At 42.3% G+C, this 15,063-nt stretch overlaps 1 long non-coding RNA gene across 1 annotated transcript; it reads right to left on the bottom strand.

Annotated features, from left to right (window-relative positions):
• Positions 1 to 238: 238 nt before the first annotated feature.
• On the bottom strand, positions 239 to 7,178 carry LOC108639248. The gene is made up of 3 exons (XR_001920344.1): positions 7,051 to 7,178; positions 6,838 to 6,945; positions 239 to 1,041 (listed from the first exon to the last, which is right to left on the bottom strand). It is a non-coding gene; the product is annotated as an uncharacterized LOC108639248 (long non-coding RNA).
• Positions 7,179 to 15,063: the final 7,885 nt, after the last annotated feature.

Here is a 15,063-nt window from a genome sequence, read left to right as displayed (position 1 = left end):
AATTTGTGGCAACAGCTAGCAGTAGACATGGTGTGGTGATTTGCTGAGTGTCTATGAATAGTGTCTTACCTTCAATGTAGTACTGGGCAAGAGGCTATGGAGAATCTACTAAGACCTAGACAGTATTTAAAACCTGCCATTCAATCCAGAAAGCTGCTTCTCACTTTGACATACCATGTCAGCTCCTTAAATCAAACTCCTCGTACTCAGGAATGAAGTAAATAAATTATAAGCTTTATTGATTATGTCTACTGTGTGCATGTTCTTTAGCATTGACTAAGCCATTCAAATCATTGTCCCAGCATGGATCAGGCTTCCCCTAAAATCTGAAATGGCTACTCAAGAGGGAGCAGAAATGTTTTCTTTCGTTGATCCAAGATTCTGTCAGGGAGGGTTTTGATCTCTACAACTTTACAGCATCCATATGGTCAGGAATGAATTAGTTGGCTCCTTTCAGTGGGATATGGGATCAGAGTCTTAGATTGGACAGAAGCCCACTGTGATATACTCATTTTTTTTAATGAGTATTAGTACATTTCTCAAAATTTTTGGAACCATGCCCCCAGTTCGTCTCTTACTTGGTCTGTTATTCCATTTCTATGACTTTGTTGACTTCAACTAAATAACTGGTATAAACACATCTCAGACTTCTCTTCCAGCTAATGGAAATAGTGCTAGTTAGGGGTTATTTTGGGGGAAGGGATTGTTTTAGCTTCTGCTCTAAAACAAGGAGGAGTGGTAAATCACAGGCATCTTTCTTGGGATAGAGACAATAAATCACTCTTCCCAGGTGAAATCTTTTATTTATGCCTTAGGATTCCATTTCATTGAGGAAAGGTATGTTCTTTCAGCTTCAGCCAGGCTGCACTTTAGCAAGTGATTCAAATCAAGCTGACACTTATTAGTGAGCACGCTGAACACTTTGCTCTCAGGCACTTCACTGGGCAGCCACCATTCTCCATTCTTCACAGATGTTTGTTCTCTGTAGGTTTCATCTGAAAGCAAAATCACTGCCTGCTCCTCATGTCAGTGGGAGGTCAGCTGCAGAGAACAGTTTGTTGTTTTTTACTGGTGGGAGTGATCCATTGTGTCTAAAATCAAAGAACAAAAAAAAACCCCAACAAATAGAAGGGGAGATAGAATAAAAGACTCGTAGATCAGCTTGAGCTCATTCTTCTGGTCTGAAAGTGACCAAGCAAGCCTCCTATTATCATTTATTACTTGTTGAGCTTGTCACCTCACTCAGTGTTGGACCATACACATTCAAGAGCAGTGGCTCCAAAGACAGTGTCAGTAGTATCATACAGATGGCAAACTATTTAATTGCAAGGAAAGAACTGTTATTGCAAGCTCATGTTTATTTGAAAAAAAAAAAAGAAAATCAAACCCAAATCTTGAACAAAACAAAAAAAAATTATGGAAATAAGTAGTTCTAGATGCTTTCCTTTCTCCAGCAATACTCTAAAGTTAATCTCTACACAACCATGCTTGTGTTTTCTTTGCAGTGCATGCACCTATGTATCACCCCAAGAAAGCATGCAAGGTAACGTAAGAGCCTGCAATAAAGTCCTACTGCCAGGGACTAGGGAATCCATGGCAGTTCACTTAGATAGCCTCTTGGTTAAATACAGGTTTAATTGTGTCTGCAAAGAGGTAAAACATCTTAACTCACAAGAGTAGAGATAAGTATGATGTACTTGAGACAGATAAAAAAAGAGGCAGGAGACCTAGAGTGCTGGTAAACTTCAGAAGACATCTGGATCATCTGCCCAGGCTGGCATTTCTGGTGATGTGAAGCATCTCTGTGTGCAGGCTATGGTCACAAGAGAGGTGTGGTTGCTGTCAGGAATAATAACCTGCATGTGTCCAAGTGACCCTGTGAGATGTGTGGGAACTCCGAGCTATTCTGTCGAAGGCAGGAGTGTGTGATTATCCAAGCTGATACAGTAGCACTGAGCATTTCTTCCTGCTTGCTTTGTAACCTAGCATAAACAGTGGAATGCAACTGCAGAAAAATGCAGGCTACCTGTTACAAAGACCTGACTATTTTGTAAATTCACTTCACCACATGGTCATCACTGGGCCCTTCCTGCAAAAGTAAAGAAGGCAGCTTGCTGTTTCTTTAATGAGATCTTTGGCATCACTGTTGTAAATGGAATGCTTGTAGTAAGGAAAAAATCACTACTTGTAGCATGAGTTAGTGTGTGCTGCAGTTTGAAGGCTCAGGTCATATTTATACACGAAGAGTCACTATGGAAAAATGAATGACCTGCAAAGGTGACCCTGCCATTTAAGCAGTTGTGCATGGCTAATAAACAATGGAGGAAAAAAATCTGCTTTTTTAAAAAAAGGTTCTTTTAATTTTTTTAAGTTAGCATTATAATAATTAAAAAAAAAAAAAAAAAGAGAACAAACTGCAAAGGCAGGGATAGCATCAATGTGTTTCTTCCTTTCCTTAAACATTTTACAGTATTTCAACATATCCAATATCTGTCTAATAGGCCAAGTATTTTAGGACATCAGTGTATCTACAAAGTTTGTATAAAACTGTAGCTACCAAACCTTTCAGAATAAACTGTTCCTATCCTTTAGTAAGGGAGACAAAACAGAAAGGGTATGTTGCAACAGGGAAAGAGCAGGTTCCTGTGGGAAGGTGAAAATCACAAGCTCTTTCCCCAGCAAAGTCACAGGTGAGCTAGCTGGCTGCATGTGCAGTGAAGTGAACCTTGGGTTCATGGGAATCTTCTTAATTAATAGGAAACTGAGCAATAGGGAATGCACTGTGGACATAGCTGCAAACTGATCTGGGCACCTGCTAGGAATGGAGGAAAATAACTGACCAGTTCTCGTGGACTTCTCTGACATGCTTCTAGATACAGCCTTAGGGAAAATGGGATAGTCAATAGCTTTTAGGAATGGCAGATGATTACCTGCATGGGCTAATATGAGCCAGAATGGCTGTGTCAAAAAATGTCCAGGTTCATTCTTTGCAATAAATTACTCTACTGCTTACATGGAGGAAGTTTCTTTTTCTATATAACATCATGATGATCATGAGAGGCCCTCTACCACTTTCCCAATTCTATAACAATACATAGACTTATTTACCAGTGGCTCTTTAGTCTAATCTTTGTTATCTTAACATTGATGACACTCTGTTGAAATCAGTGATGATATAGCAACAGAATAGGCTGTATACAAAGCTGTGTAAAATATTGTGAGTGGGAATCTATCAACTAGAAAAGAAAGTGCATGTTGTTATGGTTGCACTGCTAAGAGGTTGGTTCCTTTAAATCTTGACATTTGCGGGTTTTTTCATGCATTACCATTAATAGCAATGGTTGTCTATATGATTGTATTGATAGCAATTTTATTTGAGAAGGAATTTTACTACCAAATATAAATATAGCATGTGTTCATTTTTTTTAATTATGTGTAACATTCAGTAAAGTGATACATTATCAAGAAAGGTCATTGATTGTTCCCAGGATATGGCAGCAAAATATATTGTATGTACTAAAATTGCAACTAGTTTTAGAGCAGCGTAGTGTGGAATAATGCAAAACAAAAAAGGTGTCAAAGTTAACAATAAATCTACGAATAGAAAAAAGAGTGAAAATTATGCCTTTTTATCTGATGATAACTTGACTAGATTCAGAATTAGAAATGCAAGCAGCTTTTATGAAATTGTACTTGTTCTTGGTAAGATAAGAACAGTTTGGTAGCCTGCAAGACATTTTTTTGGGTTCTCATGACTTGATGAGAAACACCAACACTAAGATTATGAACCTAAAAAATTTAGTGAGTGCCAGCTCCAGTGAAAAATCCTTGCTTCTAAACAGACTGGATTGTTTTGGCAATACAATATTAAGTCTTTGAGATCCTGCCAAAATAGTAGAAACCTGTCTGCTTCAAAAATACATCTCTCAATATTTCTCCATCCTCCATGTCACATTAAGGTCCTGATACTGTAACCCAAGTTTCAACAGGAGGTTGCACCCATGCAGCAGCATGTGTGACCACCATCTTGAATTTGATGGGGTGAATTTTTAAGGTGAGATCACAATTAAAGCATACATGATCTCAAAGTATTTCATACGTCTTCATAAATAGATTTGATGGCTCTAAAATGCTTTTCAAATATTTCAAATAATTTCCTAGCTAATAGATGCTGAAAAGCTTTAAAAAGCCCTCTCCAGATTAGTGAGCATTTCATGAAAACAAAAAGAAACATTCTCTTGTATTTCCTTTTTCACTTGCACTTTTATTTTATATAATAGTTGAATGACGTTTTTTGGTAAAAATAAGGCAGATCACGGTATAAATAGCATGTTTCATTGCTTAGGGTTTTTTTGTTCTTGAGCTGATGAGATCCTTGCCCCAGCTCGCAGCATTTCCTTACATGTGCAATGAGTATTTGGAAATGTACCTTTTGCTCTTTAACATGACCAAGCAGCTGGAAGCAAGGTATTAAAGCAGTTCCGTGTGATCAGCATATTATTTGTGGAGTGTATGGATAACACCTGCCAACATGCACTGAAAAAAAATGCACTGCAAAGAGCAGCAGAAGGCCATAGCAGAGGCTACAAAGTATCCCACAATGCAAGAACAAAAGCAGAATCTTTGAAAAAGATTGTAAGGAAAGGAGAAAGTAAATTGTCTATTTAACCTTTCCCTTAGTAAAAAAAAAAAGAAGCTGAAAAATGAGACAGTGATGAAACAAACTTTTTATATGGTAGAAGTTCTGATGTCACTACTGTATTTGTAACTTACTTTTTAATGATTGCTGTTATTTGTTCTTGTTGGGTTTGTTTCTTTTTCTTAGATATTAAAGTTTGAAATAATCCTTTCCAAAGTACATGTAAGGTTATCCAATGCCTTGGCCACTGTAGTGTATCACTGAGATTAGGAGCATAACGAGCTCTATCAAAGCATCAGACAGCACAGAGATAATGACAAGATCTATCATTATTAGGCAAGAAAAACAAATGTGTCTTATAAACCCTAAAGCTCTAGAGCAAAAACCACTCACTAATTGAGTGGAGGGTCTAGGAGGAAGCTTCTCTAGGGGTCAGTTTATTCTAGGTTAGTCTGTTACACCATTATTGCACCTTGCTCTGAAGCACAAGTACTCAGTGAAGTTAGTGTAGGATGATATGGCAGATACCTCCCCACCATAATCAGTGTTCCCTCTTAATGCACCCTCATTCAGCAGCTCTATTGGCTCCTACAGTTGCTTTAATGAATTCTGGCCTCACACTGAAAAAAATCTCTTTCCTCTCTCTAATGCTAATTGGTTTATTCCTCCCTACTCTCTCATCTTCTTCATAAGAAATGCCTTATCCCTGGAAATCATTCATGTATTTATGTGAAGCAAATATTTTGCCATTGTAATTGATTGGATTGCATGAAACAGTAGTTGCTTTGTGACAAATTAGCAGAGGGACAGCATTTTTGTTTTTCTTTTGAAGCCTACTGTATTGTGCCCTCACAATGGCATTCCTTGAGAACATTAGAAATCTCTTATGTGAAGAAATGAACAAATATGGTCTGTAAATTCATCATCCTCTCTCAGCTTGTGAGGTTTGAACTGAAGGGGCTCATCATAACTTAGAGGCAAATCCTAACTAAGAAGACTGTTGGTGGAGTTTCAGGGGTGATGAAGGAACCTTTTAAAAAATGCTGACATACACCTGACTTGTTCTTTCAGTTCAGCCTCCCTCTCATCCTGGTGAGGGTAGCCAAAGAGGAATTGAAGACTTTTCTTTTAGTTTTAGATCAGTGATTGATAGATGAATACGACAGGTTGCAGGAGTGGAACATCTGACTTGTCTTTCAGATTTGTAATCAGATCTTATAATCACATGGCTACTTGACTCTGTCAATAGCACCTGCCCACAGGTGAGATCTGCAGACATACAAGGGTCCAAACTGCAGTTCTCAAGAACCTTAACTTTGCCTATACTGCACACAAAGAGGAAATCCTTCCAGTATCCTTGAAAAGTCCTGCTCTTTGTTCTCCCTAGAGTGCCTTGCCACCCCAGGGGACTGACTGACAGTAAAAGGAGCAAGATATCCCAGGCAAGGGATATCTTGTGAGAGGTAATCCTCTCACACTAGAGAGTAGTGTTGCTGCATTCTGTGGTCTGGGTTCCAGGAAGGGAAACCTTCCTGAATTAGCCTGGGGTACTGTGTGGCAGTCTGCTAAGCAAGCAGCAGAGATGCTGGGCCCCTGGAAGTCCTAACTGTCCTCTGTGCCAAGTTCTCTGGCTCTCCACACCTTGCTGGCATCACTGACAGATCCTTTCTTTCCCCACTGTGTGGTGACCAGTGTAACCTGTAGAACAGTATGCTACCTTCTCAGCTCTGTGTCAGCAGCTGACACCAGTCTTCCAAATGATGTCATACTCAGTTTTGAAAAGGGTATTCTTGATGCTCTCTATGCTCTTGATCAGCATAAAGAGTTCAGAGACCATCTTAAGCTAAACCTGCCTCCCTTCCCACTGAAAACTCTCCTCATGACCAGTCTGGAGGTTGTAACTCCTTCCCTTCTTAAACTTATGTCTTCACCCAAGACCATGCCCACCATTTTTCTTTCTTCAGAATCTGACTCAGAGGCATCTTCCTCCTTGGGTGGTCTTCCCCGTACAGCCCCAAATTCCCACCCCACTGTATATATAACATAACACTACAAAGTGCTGTTTGCCTCTGTGGGTCATGATAAAAAACCAGACAAGAGGGAGCACTGGACCTTGTGACCTTTCCAGGGAGCATCATGTAGAAAGCAGAGATATATGTAAAACCAAGGTGCAAAGCCACTTTATCAATGTCCAGTACCCATATCCTTTCTGTGTTCAAGTGCGTACATATGGCAGTGGTGTCACAGACTTTTGACGAGGCTAAGCCCTGAAAGGTGACTCACAGTTAATGGCATCCCAGAATTGTCTGCTCAGAAAAAAAGACAAAAGAAAACATATACATACAGGTCAGTCCTTATTAAGGTCAGCCAAGATTAGGCATGATTCTTACAAAGATAACCCCTGCCCCCACCTGCCCCAACTTTGATGGATCCAGCTGGAGTGCCTCAGAGTTCATGCAGTATAAATGCAGATAAACTATAGGCTGAAGCATACTACGGGGAATGTAAACTTCTGCAAAGTCTTGACCACTGCAAATACCTGAGAAACATAGAAAGTGAGCAAACAAAAAGAAGAGAGAAATGTCAGACCACGAATACAGGCTCTGGGCTGTCTCTCTGTGATTTTTTTTTTTTTTTAAATACAAAGTCCCCTATGACCATTTCTTTAAGGACATAAAAAGGGCACCTTACTATGTTGGTGGCAAAAGAGGAGGGAAGGATCCCACCTTCCAAAGAGCATGGAGACTTCTAAGGGATCCTGATGCCCGCCAACCTTGCCTGCCTATGTCCACATCTGTTGTCTGGGTGATTTCAGTCCTCTGGATGCTTGGGCCACTGGGCACTAAGGGCTTGGATGAACAAAGTCATCTGATGAGCAGACTGTTGCATTTCTGCTGTTTGATTTCTCCTGCCAGGAGCCTGGTGAAGCTAAATCTCTCATCCCAAATACTTTACTGCTCTTCCTGGAGTCATCTTCAAAGCTGGTGAAGTGTTATTTTTCTCCTTTATCAAGTTTGTCAACCTTGCCTAGACACTCATGGGTGATGATGCCAGGAACATGCACTCCTAAAATACGATTGCATTTCAACCTAGAACAGTTGTTCCCATCTTTGACAGCAATAAATGCATGAATAAACTCTTATCTTAGCACCTCGCTGATCTCCAACTCACTGGTGCCCATGAACTTACAATAGGATTATCTTGGACAACTTTTCAAAAATTTGTGAAACTTCTGCCACTAATGTATGAAAAATAGAGCATAGGAGTTTTCCCCGATCCCTTCACAAATATCCCTTCGACAATAGCTAGCTTGAGCAAGCTGTGATGATAATGTGGTTCTCGGCAAAATATTGCTTCCACAGTTAGTTGTTCTGAGTGTTCACGGAATTTTATTTCTAGAGCCCTGATAGTCAAGTCTGACACATATGCTGTGAAATTAAAGCTGAGGAAAAAATGGCAATTCACAAGCTGTTCCCTTGTAGCAACTGTAAACTCTACAGAAAGCCAGATAAAAGAGAGCAAGAGTAAGGACAGACAGGAGACTTGGCTTTCATCAGTGGCTTTGACTTGCAGCCTCCAAATATAGAATCATAGAATCAGCTGGATTGGAAAAGACCTCTGAGATTATCAAGTCCAACCCTTGATCCAACACCACCATGGTTACTAGACAATGGCACTAAGTGCCACATCCAGTCTCATCTTAAAAACCTTCAGGGACAGAGAACCCACCACCTCCCTGGGCAGCCCATTCCAGTGCCTGATTACCGTCTCTGTAAAGAATTTCTTCCTAATGTCCAACCTAAACCTCCCCTGGCAGAGCTTAAGACCATGCCCTCTTGTCTTACTGATAGTTGCCTGGGAGAAGAGACCAACCCTCACCTGGCTACAACCTCCTTTCAGGGAGTTGTAGAGAGTGATGAGGTCTCCCCTGAGCCTCTTCTCCAGGCTGAAAAACCCCAGCTCCCTCAGTCTCTCCTCATAGGACTTGTGCTCCAGTCCCTTCACCGGCTTTGTTGCTCTTCTCTGGACCTGCTCCAGCACCTCAATGTCCTTCCTGAACTGAGGGGCCTAGAACAGGACACAGTACTCCAGGTATGGCCTCACCAGCACTGAGTACAGGGGAGGAATCACTTCCCTGGTCCTGTTGGCCACACTGTTCCTGATCCAGGCCAGGATGCCATTGGCCTTCCTGGTCACCTGGGCACACTGCTGGCTCATGTTCAGCTTCTTGTCAATCCAAACTCCCAGGTCCCTCTCTGTCTGGCTCCTCTCCAGCCACTCTGTCCCCAGCCTGTAGTGCTGCATGGGCTTGTTGTGGCCAAAGTGCAGGACCCTGCACTGGGCCTTCTTGAACCTCATCCTATTGGAATCATGCCATCTCTCCAGTCTGTCCAGGTCCCTCCGCAGAGCTCTCCTGCCTTCCAGCAGATCAACACTCCCCCCCAGCTTGGTGTCATCTGCAAATTTGCTAACGGTGTACTCAGTCCCCTCATCTAAATCATCAGTAAAGATATTAAACAGAACTGGGCCCAACACTGATCCCTGGGGGACACCACTGGTGACCGGCCGCCAACTGGATGCAGCACTGTTCACCACCACTCTCTGGGCCCGGCCCTCCAGCCAGTTCCTAACCCAGCACAGAGTGCCCCTGTCCAAGCCGTGGGCTGCCAGCTTTTCCAGGAGAATGCTGTGGAAGATGGTGTCAAAGGCTTTGCTGAAGTCCAGATAGACCACATCCACAGCCTTCCCCTCATCCACCAGGCAGGTTGCCTGATCATAAAAGGAGATCAGGTTGGTCAGACAGAACCTGCCCTTCCTAAGTCCATGCTGGCTGGGTCTGATCCCTTGTCCATCCTGTAGGTGTTGTGTGATTGCACTTAGGATGATCTGCTACATAACCTTGCCAGGCACTGAGGTCAGGCTGACAGGCTTGTAGTTTCCTGGGTCCTCCTTCTGGCCCTTTTTGTGGATTGGTGTGACATTCACCAACTTTCAATCATCTGGGACCTCCCCAGTGAGCCAGGACTGCTGGTAAATGATGGAGAGCGGCTTGGCGAGCTCTTCCACCAGCTACCTCATCACTCTAGGATGGATCCCATCTGGTCCCGTAGACTTGTGAGGATCCAAGTGGCTCAGCAGGTCGCAAACTGTTTCCTCCTGGATTACAGGGGGGGTATTCAGCTTCTTATCTCTGTCTACAAGCTCCAGAAGCAAATTGTCCTGAGGACAACCTGTCTTACTGTTGAAAACTGAGGCAAAGAAGGTGTTAAGTACCTCAGCCTTTTCCTCATCTTTGATAACTATGTTCCTCCCCATGTCCAATAAAGAATGGAGGTTTTCCTTGCCCTTCCTTTTGCTATTGATGTATCTGTAGAAAGACTTTTTGTTATCCTTAACAGAAGTGACAAGACTGAGTTCAAATCGTGCCTTTTTCTCTCTAATTTTCTTTCTACATGACCTAACTATATTCCTAAACTCTTCATGAGTAGCCAGCCCTTTTTTTCCATAGTCAGTAAGCTCTTTTTTTCACCCTAATTTCCTTCAAAATCTCCCTGTTCAGCCAGGCCAGTCGTCTTCCCCACTCACTTGCCTTTTGGCACATTGGGACGGCCTGCTCTTGTGCGTTCAAGACTTGCTTCTTGAAGCATGTCCATCCCTTCTGGACCCCTTTGTTTTCAAGGGTTGTTTCCCAGGGTATGCTCTGAACCAGTCTTCTGAATAGGCCAAAATCTACCCTGTGAAAGTCCAGCGTAGAGGTTTTATTGATGGCCTTCCTTGCATCCCTGAGTATTGAAAACTCTACTACCTCATGGTCATGAAAGGCCCCAGACGGCCTCTGACCACCACATCTCCCACCAGCCCCTCTTGTTTGTGAACAGCAGGTCTAGCAGGGCTCCACCCCTGGTAGGCTCATTTACCAGCTGGAGCAGAAAATTATCCTCTATACACTCTAGGAATCTTCTGGACTGCCTCTTCTCTGCTGTGTTGAGTTTCCAGCAGACATCCAGAAGGTTAAAGTCACCCACAAGAACAAGGGCTGGTGATTTTGAGACATCCGCCAGCTGCTTGTAAAATAAATCATCACCCTTGTCATCCTGGTTGGGTGGTCTGTAACAGACTCCCACCAGGATATCAGTCTTGTTGGCCTTCCCCCTGATTCTGATCCACAGACACTCAGCCTTACCATTACCGACCTCAAGTTCTACAGTCAAGAGACTCTCTAACATACAGAGCCACCCCTCCACCTCTCCTACCCTGCCTGTCCCTTCTGAAGAGCTCATAGCCACCCATGGCAGCACTCCAGTCATGCGAGTCATCCTACCACGATTCCGTGATGGTGACTACAGCACAGCTTTCCTGCTGCACGATGGCTTCCAGCTCCTCTTGTCTGTTACCCACGCTGTGTGCATTGTTGTACATGCACTTCAGCTGGGCTGCTGATTTCACTTCTAACTCTGGCTTTCCACCCTTAGGGTCATCTCTGGAGAGTCCAGTTTCAATTCCCTCCCCCTTCAAACCTAGTTTAAAGCCCTTCCGACAACTTAGGGCTAGAGTCCTTTTGCCCTTGCTAGATAGATGAAGCCCATCTGATTTGAGGAGACTAGGTAGCATAAATTTGCCCCATAGTCAAAAAACCCAAAATTCTGCTGGTGGCACTAATCCTTTAGCCACCTATTGATAAGATGGGTTTTCCTACTCCTCTCCTCATTCATCCCTGCTACTGCAGGAACTGAGGCGAACAGCACGTGCTCCTGTCCCATTAACTAACTGATCTAGCATCTTGAAATCCTTTTTAATTGCCCTTCTTCCATTTGTACTTCCATTGCCATTCTTCCAGTTGTACTTCTTCCATTAATGTCATCACTGCCAGCCTGTACTACCAACAGTGGATAATAATCAGAGGGCTGAATTAGCTTAGAGAGTCTCCTCCTAATATCCCTCACCCAGGCCCCAGGAAGGCCGCAGACTTTCCTGTGGGATGGGTCTGGTTGATATATAGGGCCCTCAGTTCCTCTCAGAAGGGAGTAACCTACTACAACTACCCTTCTTTTTCTTTTTTTTTAATAGCTGTAGTTGTAATCTGTGTGGTAGACAGGGTACAACCAGGAGACCCTCCAGACAGATCCTCTTCTTGACTGCCCTCTGCCTGACTCTGTTCTTTAAGAGCACCCAGGGAGGTGATGGGGGTCAGCAGGGGATTCTTTTACCTCTCCGGTCAGGGACCTGTTTCCACTACTCCCCATCTACTCGGTTTGCTCCATCTGCCTGATGGCAGAAGGGGCAGGGCTTCACCGTCTCCTGTTGGACTTCTTTTGGGGTCGAAAGGGTGCGACTCCACCAGCCAATTTTCTTTCACTCTCCCTAATGCTTCTTAGCCTCTCTACCTCTTCTTCCTTGAGCTCTGCCACCAGGCACAGTAAATCATTCACCTGCTCGCATCGTACTCAGGCGTCTCTCACACTGTCCTGTTGTACTAACGCCAGGCTCAGACACTCTGTGCAGTCAGTGACCTGAAGACCTGTGTCCTTCTTGGTGTCCTTCTTGGGGGGTTCCGTCTGTGTTAACACATCCGCTGTGGTAACAGCAGCAACGGCTTTCACCTTTTTGGAAACCATTGCTGGCTCTAGTTGAGTTTTGGGGGGGGGAAAAAAAAAAAAAAAAAGGAAAGCTCACCGAGAGAGCTGGGAGGTGGCTGCCTGCGCGAACTGCTGCGCCACGTCTCTGTTCACCCGCTCCTGCTCCCCGCGCTCCCAGCAGCCGCTTAAATCCCTCGTTGACGAGCTCGGCTCCGCCCCGTAGTCAGCTGGTTCGCTTCCCAGGGGAGCTTTTGAAGAGAGCGTGTCTTGCTGTTGAAATGGGCAAGGGAGACTGTCTATAGCCTGAAGGTTTAGACATTAGCCCAGTATTTCCAATGGAGGAGGATAATAAAGATAAAAGAATTTTAAAGTGCAGTTGTCTTCTCACAATTTCATATGGTCCTGTATGGAGAAAAAATGCTACCCTGCTGCATTTTTTGAGACGGGACTATAGGATATTGCAGGACTGCATTTATTTCCGGTGTTTACATACACTGAGAGCTGAGAACAGTCTCCAGTTCTCTGGAGAATTTTATTGTTTGATGACATCTTCGTTGTTTTTGTTACTCATTGCAAACAGATTTCTGGGAATGAGGTCATTCAATGGCAAACCCATCATAAGCATTTCCCAAAAAGTGTGCCTGGAGAAACCTTTTGGATGCAATCAGTTTTTAAGAACAAGTGGCAAATAAAAGAAGCTGGTGTTGTTTGTGATTTGCAAAACTTAAAGCTTTATCTTTTCTCTATTTTCTCCTGTGTGTTTCACCCCTAAAATAATCAAACACAAGCAAACCTCTATCAATCTCATTTAAAAACAGCAGGCTATTTATCCAGAAGTAGACTTCATACTGAAAAAAACCTCCTCTGTTTTGAAAATAATTCCTGATTTACCTTTCTCTAGGATTTAAAAAATAAAAGAAAATGTAGGGAATGCATGAGGCTGAAATGAACTGATGAGCACTGAGCACTTACAGCTCTTTTCTGGACCCAGAAGCTGTGATTTCAAAACTAGCCGTTAACTAACACCAGATAAGCCATTAAGGCAAAAGGAGCCATGTGCCAAACTTGCCCCCTATTGATGTGGAGTTATTTTTCTCAAGTTCTATTGGCTAAACATGTTTCCAAAATGAGTCTCTTTGTGATATTTGTACTGTAACAGGTTAAAGGTTTGGCTCTTAGCCTTCTAGGCCTTTGGGCTTCTAGGGTTGGCCTAGACCTGCCCAAACAAAAAATATTTAACAATTTGTTTCTGTTAAATAAGATTCAATGTTGATATAGCTTTGAATTTTTTTGCTGTTTTCAGTGATGTTTAGTGACTTCTCTTTTCTATTAGTAGGACAGTTCAGATATTATTTTCCTGGATCATCCATGAAAGTGTAAATAAGAGAGAATTTTGTATCAAACTTTGCTATGTCCCTTTCTGCATTTACTCCTCATATTGACTTTGGTCCAACATCAGCTATGTTACAAAAAAATCAGCTTTTCTGATTAAAATAATACTTTAATTTCACAACTACATGACTGCTTTTGATTACAAAAAAATACATCAATGGCATGCAATCACTGTATTATTGGAATGGGGGACAGAAATTCTTATCTGCTTTGCACTTTGGTTTTCATTGCTTTGGGGTTTTTTTCTGCTGAATTTTTTTGTTGCATACTTTCCTTGCTCTTGTTAATGTACTTTCCTTTTTTTTTTTTCATTTTTATGAGAGAAGGTGTAGCACAGGAAAACCCCTGACAGCAGTAGCCCTTTCCCACAAACCAGCCAAAAATGAAAGCAAAATTCAGAGATACTGAGTCAGGATGCAATTTGCAACAGGTCATATATGTGCTTTGTCCAGTATGCAGTGACAGACAGGTTGTCTCTATTCTTTGTCACCTACCGTGTTCATTGGTTAAACAGCAAATAGTAAAGACTTACACAGAACTCTCTGAAAACTTTGGTCTTTTTACAGAGTGAAGAAAATCTCCCAGTTAGATAGTCATGTCTTCCCAGGGGTGCTGTTTTGGGCTGTCTGCTGGCTTGAGAAGAGAAAATGGCATTGTTTTACAATTGAGTCACAGACTGAAAGTTAACTCTGATCTTCTAGGAACTCAAGAGCTAGTCCAGTTTTTACTAATATAAATATGTAACTCCAGGCTACTGTAGTTAGTTTATATCAATTTCTCAACAGCTGCTTTTTAATTTCTAGATATAGTGAGCAGTGCAATCTGCTTAAAGGACTGTATGTGTATGTCAGGATCTGCTTTGTAATTAATAGGTCACAGAATTTTGCCCTTATTTGAGAGCAAGAGTACAAAAAAACAGTAACTGCTTGTGGAGACTGTGAAACCCACTGCAATTTTAATAAAGAAACTTGTCTTTTTGGAGAGAAATTATTTAACGTGTTTTCTAACTGGAAGACCAGTTTACACCTTGTAAAATAAAGAGAAAATAAAATTTCAGCCTCAGAATGCTCATGTTCGAGAATTTTATGGGGTTACTTTACTTGGCTATATTGTGCCTTTAGCTTTTTTCTACAGATAAATTTTCTGCACTGTCTGTTTTAGCTTGTCTCTTTGCTCTTGTTTTTGTCGCCTCCCTACAAACCCTGTGCCTCTGCCAGGCTCCACTCACTCTTCTTTCTTAAGAAAGATCTTTTGCAAGTTCCAGAAAAGCTCCATTTCCATTACTCCACCCCTCAAATCTGCATCCAACACTTTTATAGACTCTCTTAGTTTTATTGTATATTTTCTTCCAGACAGCTGTTGGAAAGGCTTGTGGGGGACAAAAATCTTTTTTCTTTGACATCTCCCTCATTGCTTCGATCGATGAGTGTAGACAATACCATTCTTGTTTTAAGT

Source organism: Manacus vitellinus, unplaced genomic scaffold, assembly GCF_001715985.3.
Source record: "Manacus vitellinus isolate BGI_N305 unplaced genomic scaffold, ASM171598v3 scaffold_18_pilon, whole genome shotgun sequence".
Lineage (NCBI taxonomy): Eukaryota > Metazoa > Chordata > Aves > Passeriformes > Pipridae > Manacus > Manacus vitellinus.
The sequence above is the reverse complement of the archived record's forward strand: the minus strand, read 5'-3'. Positions and strand labels throughout refer to the sequence as shown.